The sequence below is a fragment of the Symphalangus syndactylus genome, chromosome 16, assembly GCF_028878055.3.
Source record: "Symphalangus syndactylus isolate Jambi chromosome 16, NHGRI_mSymSyn1-v2.1_pri, whole genome shotgun sequence".
NCBI lineage: Eukaryota > Metazoa > Chordata > Mammalia > Primates > Hylobatidae > Symphalangus > Symphalangus syndactylus.
The window spans coordinates 59,897,910-59,904,187 of NC_072438.2; the positions used below are offsets into that span (position 1 = coordinate 59,897,910).

At 38.0% G+C, this 6,278-nt stretch overlaps 1 long non-coding RNA gene across 1 annotated transcript; it reads right to left on the reverse strand.

The window, feature by feature from the left end:
* Nucleotides 1-986: 986 nt before the first annotated feature.
* LOC129464878 (uncharacterized) lies at nt 987-5,857 on the reverse strand. Its single transcript, XR_008651792.2, has 3 exons — nt 5,770-5,857; nt 5,607-5,683; nt 987-1,176 (listed from the first exon to the last, which is right to left on the reverse strand). It is a non-coding gene; the product is annotated as an uncharacterized lncRNA (long non-coding RNA).
* Nucleotides 5,858-6,278: the final 421 nt, after the last annotated feature.

Below are 6,278 nucleotides of genomic sequence, written 5' to 3' on the forward strand. Positions count from 1 at the left end.
CACTTGAACCCTGGAGGTGGAGGTTGCAGTGAGCTGAGATCACAACACTGCACTCTAGCCTGGGTGACAGAGCAAGACTCTGTCAAAAAAAAAAAAAATAAATAAAAAGAACATGAGCCTTTTGACTAGGAGCTATGGCATAACCATAGACAGTAGCAAGATGCCTCAGTGCACCCAAAGGCCAGAAGGGATGGATACATCAACAGTGGAGACCAGAAAAGGCCCAGAAGGCAACTAGTGGAACAGAGGTCTCTCCAATCCCCACTGTTAATGAGTTTTTCCTTAAGTTCAGATACCTCCCAGGGAGAGATGAAAAAGAAGGGTGGTGTAGAAACGGGAGAAAGAAGGTAGGAGGAGCACCTGGAATTGGCCTAGCTAACCTGAAAAAGACAAAGTTTTAAACTGGAAGAAAATGGGTTGCCTGGCAGGGCCAAGCTTAAGTTATTTTCTCCATTAGCAGATATGAAGCTATACGTACAAATAATTCTTTTATGAAAAATAAAACTCTACTTATGCATATCTGGTTGACAATATGACAACTTTAAACTACAGTATAAATATGAGATGTTGGTTAAAATCCTTCAGTGGCTTCTTATGTCTACTTGTGTTCTATCTTTCTTGGCACACCCCATTCTATTTTGTTCTGGCCTACCTCTCTAGCATCATTTCCTGAAACCAGCAATGGAAACTGAAAAATAAAAAATATGTCAAGTAATAGAAGGAAATGAAAGTGTAAATTCTAAGCCATTAGACCTATATTATTCTCTGTGTGTGTGCACACATGTGTATCAGTCTGTCTATCTCACTGTGTGTAATATATATAAGAATATTGACTCTTTAACCACTTAACTCTGACCAAAATAATGCTGCATTAAAAAGTATCCCAAAACTCAGTGGCTTAAAACACTGAATCAATTATCCAACAGATCTTCAGATTGGCTGACGTTTGTCCGAGTCAGTCTTGCATGGACGGTTCTGTTGGTCTTCTCATTCATACTCTGGAACCAGCCGAGTTCACTTGGGCATGGCTCTGCCTCACATGTTTCATATCCTCCTGTGGGACCAGCAGGCTAGTCTAAGCATATCCTTCTTGTGCTACCATAGGTTCAAAAGTACGGGGCCAATCATGTTGTAGTTTTATAAACTTCTGTTCATGTCACATCTGCTAATATTCCACTGGTCAAAGAAAGTCACATAAAAAAAAAAACAAAAACAGTCAAGGGGTTGGAAAATTTGTTCCACAAACTATAGGAAAGCACTGAAAGCTACATGCCAAAGAGCATAGGTTTATAATTTAATTACTGAAGATAGAAAAGTAATGCACTCTACCTCAAATCTCATTTTTAAAATAACTGCCACCACGTCATATGGAAAGATGTGTAGCAATTAGAGATACAAAATCTGGCACAGTAGTGCTTAATCTCTCCACAATATAACCCCATAATCAAGTCTTGTTTTCATTTTCTATCTTTTAGGACAACTTATTTAAAGGATTACAAAATGATAGCTGAATTATATTTTGTAATCAATGCATTCATAAATGTGACTTTATCATTTTCATGTTCTTTTAGAGGAGTGAACAAACTATAGCTTGTGGGCCAGATCTGGCTCAGCACATGATTTTGTAAGTAAATTTTTATTGGAACACAGCTGCTCTCATTTGCTGATGTACTCTCTATGGCTGCTTTGATGCTACCACAACAGAGTTGGGTAGTTGTGCCCGATCAAATATTTACTGAAAAGCTGAAAATATTTACTATCTCACTCTTTGCAGAAGTGTTTGACACTCTGCTTATCATATTTAAGGCAATTATACCTTCCATTGCCCTTAGCTGTCAATAAAGTTCTATCTTCCTTCAAAAATGAAGAATGCTTTAAGGAATAATGGAGCCAGGATCTGAATGCACACCTGGCTGACTCTGAAGCCAGTACTTTCATCTAATAGATTATGCTGTTTCCAAAGTATTTATAATACTTTGAAGAATGCCACCCCTTATATGGGTGGGAAAATAGAGGGCCCAATGTATCACTTACATTCAAATTATGCAAAAATTTTGTTAAAATTTTTAAATTCTTGAGCTAATAAAATTTATATGCCAGAGATTTGTGAATCTGAATTTCAGCAAAGGTCATAGGTAGTCCTTATTTACACTAAAAATAAAGATCCTGAGATATAAGTGAAGGAAGCAATATGTGATTAATATTGGATTTGAGCTGGGTTTGAGGAGAGTTGAAAAAGCTTCACATCATTATGGTGACAAATTGAGTAGAGAATCGATGCAGCCTGGGAAAATAAAGGACTTCTAAAGAGAACCAAAAAAATCACTGGAAGTTATCTAAAATATACTTGGAATACATAGTATTCTAGCTCATCCTCAGTTTTCCACTTCGGGTCTACTATTGTAATTATGATTGTCATGTGAATCTCCAATCCAGAAGCAGCTCAGATAAACAAGAAAACTTAGGAGGGCAGAAATAGTGTATGCCTGCTATATAAACAGATGTCTGTTTCATGGGAGGAATTTTCTTGTAATCCACTTTTCCAGTATATATTAGGGGTATGTTATAACAATATCAACAAAAATATGATAAAACATTAACACAATAAGAATAGATTATCATAATGTAATTTATATTGTCAATTGTCTTTTCAGTCAAAATACTGATTGTGACTTTTCTTTCTGTTTAAAAATTGTAGGGAAAGCATAAAGCTGAAAACAAAGGGTCATTAGCACCCTACTTTGCAGGTTCAGAAAGATGTCTCCAAGTAGCCTAGAGTAGAATCTAGCCACAGTGCTGCAGGGCTTGCCAAGAGACATTGGAAGCAGTCTTACTACCGCCCGTCAGTTGATAAATATATATGAGCAATGTTGCTTTGCCTCCCCAAAACAAAGTTAGGCACTGTAAGTAAATCTTTCATAGAGACTGGGGAATTCCTGCAGAAAGAGGTGCTTGGTGTCCTGTCTTTCCCAACTAGAGACTTTTTGAGATGCAGAGACTAAAATCCCAACTCAGGCCAAAGCTAGGGAAGATTTTAGTGACAGTATCCTCAGAATAAACATCTGAAATCTCAGAGTATGTTACACTATTCTCTTCAGTTGCTTTTTTTCAGGTATGAGAAAAATTAGGAGAACTTGACATGTACCCTCTGCAATTTGAACATAGATATTTTTGCTTTTCCTTGTATAGAGATTTTTGAGGCCTGGAGGTCTGGTGGAATGGGATACACCTTCAAGTTTTCAAAGGGTCATAGTGTAATGTGTCTGGGAATAAAATAGGGCCCCTTAGGGTTATGGGAATGTGCAAGAAAGGATACCATGGGGGTTAGTGGTGTGGGATGAGCTGCAGAGCTGCTCAAGAGGTCAAAGAGGTCAAGTGATTAGATGTTTATATTAGAGAAAGGATTGGGGATTTTGTACCTTTGACTTGTCAAAGAGAGTCAAGACTGTACTTTGGAGCAGGCAAAGAGCCTGGGGCAAGGTGGAAAAAAAAAGTCTGTGTAGTACTTAAGCATCATATGAATAGGACGCTAGGAGAAAAGGTGAGACCAATTGAAACCAGAGTGAGGTCAGAGAATCTCTCCACCACAGATACTTGGCCCACACCCTCATTTCTCCACAGTGTCCCTACTGTGGAAACTAAATGCCAAGAAAGGGAAGAAGATGAGGTTTCTCTGCCACCTTACTCCAAGAGCTAGAAGGCAAGGTTTTAGCCTGTGGTAGATAAGGCAAGGGGATCCTTTCTGCTGGGAAAACTGGCTAGCCATATGCAGAAAGCTGAAACTGGATCCCTTCCTTACACTTTATACAAAAATCAATTCAAGATGGATTAAAGACTTACATGTTAGACCTAAAACCATAAAAACCTTTGAAGAAAACCTAGGCAATACCATTCAGGACATAGGCGTGGGCAAGGACTTCATGTCTAAAACACCAAAAGCAATGGCAACAAAAGCCAAAATTGACAAATGGGAACTAATTAAACTAAACTAAACAAATGGGATCTAATCTAAACTAAAGAGCTTCTGCACAGCAAAAGAAACTACCATCAGAGTGAACAGGCAACCTACAGAATGGGAGAAAATTTTTGCAACCTACTCATCTGACAAAGGGCTAATATCCAGAATCTACAATGAACTCAAACAAATTTACAAGAAAAAAACAAACAACCCCATCAAAAAGTGGGTGAAAGACATGAACAGACACTTCTCAAAAGAAGACATTTATGCAGCCAAAAAACACATGAAAAAATGCTCATCATCACTGGCCATCAAGAGAAACACAAATCAAAACCACAATGAGATACCATCTCACGTCAGTTAGAATGGCGATCATTAAAAAGTCAGGAAACAACAGGTGCTGGAGAGGATGTGGAGAGATAGGAACACTTTTACACTGTTGGTGGGACTGTAAACTAGTTCAACCATTGTGGAAGTCAGTGTGGTGATTCCTCAGGGATCTAGAACTAGAAATACCATTTGACCCAGCCATCCCATTACTGGGTATATACCCAAAGGACTATAAATCATGCTGCTATAAAGACACATGCACACGTATGTTTATTGCGGCACTATTCACAATAGCAAAGACTTGGAACCAACCCAAATGTCCAACAACGATAGACTGGATTAAGAAAATGTGGCACATATACACCATGGAATACTATGCAGCCATAAAAAATGATGAGTTCATGTCCTTTGTAGGGACATGGATGAAACTGGAAACCATCATTATCAGTAAACTATCACAAGGACAGAAAAACAAACACCGCATGTTCTCATTCATAGGTGGGAACTGAACAATGAGAACACATGGACACAGGAAGGGTAACATCACACTCTGGGGACTGTTGTGGGGTGGGGGGAGGGGGGAGGGACAGCATTAGGAGATATACCTAAAGCTGAACGACGAGTTAATTGGTGCAGTTCACCAACATGGCAAATGGATACATATGTAACAAACCTGCACATTGTGCACATGTACCCTAAAACTTAAAGTATTATAATAATAATAATAATAATAAAAGATTAAAGTTTTTAAAATAAAAAGAAATATGTCTAGTACTAAAACAAACAAACAGAAATCTTTGCTAATAACTGAAAGTAATTGCTGGGAGATAATCCCCATGAGTGTCTTGCATTTCTGTACTTCTTACAAGTAGATGCACCAGCTGACTTTGTTCTGGACCCTCTTTATGAGAGTATCTGTATAATAAATACTCTCTGAAGAAAACATAGTGGCTCTATCTGGAGCAAAAGGCCAGTATAATAAAATTGATGTCTGTATCTAGAGCAAGGGCAAGCAAGCATCCTGTCAATGATGAAAGATTTGGGTTCCCTGGACTTGGGTTTCATCTCCTGTAACACAACCTGCTGCATGTGCAGGTGGTATGTGGCCCTCTTCACCTCACCCTGTGAGAAGTGAGACTTGTGCACCTAGCACAAAAATGCAAATGCTCTGATACTTCTATTCTTAAGAAGAATAATCTATCTTTCTGCTCTGATCTATGAGTTTTATATCTTCTAACAGCATCAGTGAAACCATGGTAGGCTAACTTGTCTCATTTTTCACTGTTCACGGGAGTATATGTATAGAAAATATACTTACTTGCCCCTCCCAGAAGACTGCTAAAGCTTCATTCCTTTATGGCATTAGGCTCAGGCATAGAGTCCAGAATGTCATTGCTGAAATGGTATTCAAATAATGGATAAGACTCCTCTGGTGCAGTTATCCCTGATCTGAAGATCTGTGAACTAAAGTTATCTATTACCCATATGGTATGCTGAGGTTCAGATAGGGATATATAATGGTGAGATAGGGACAGATAAACCACAATATAATATCTTCTTTAAAAATGATCTCTGCGGTGGTGAGAGGCACATAACAGTCACTAATTTTGAAATTCTAGAATCTAGCCCTCTTTATTGTTCTAGGGGCAAAAATAGTGTGTTCATTAGAACTCAGTGCTACTCTCTGAGAGTGTTTTTGTTTTGTTTTGTTTTGTTTTGCAGCTCTTTGTTCCACCCTCTGGGGTCTTTATTTTCTATGATAATATACTGCATTTGCATGTGAATAGTTTTCTCAGGCTATGTTTGGCCTGTAGGATTTAGAAATCTTTTTTTTTTTGTTTTAAATATCTTTGTTCCTTTTAGTGCAAGCTAATATAATTCCTTTCAAAGCTTTGTGGATTTCCTGAGTATCAAATTATAAGAGTATAAAACACATACCCTTAACATCCTATAAGTCTTTTTTATGGCAGAGAAGTTTATAAAGCACCAT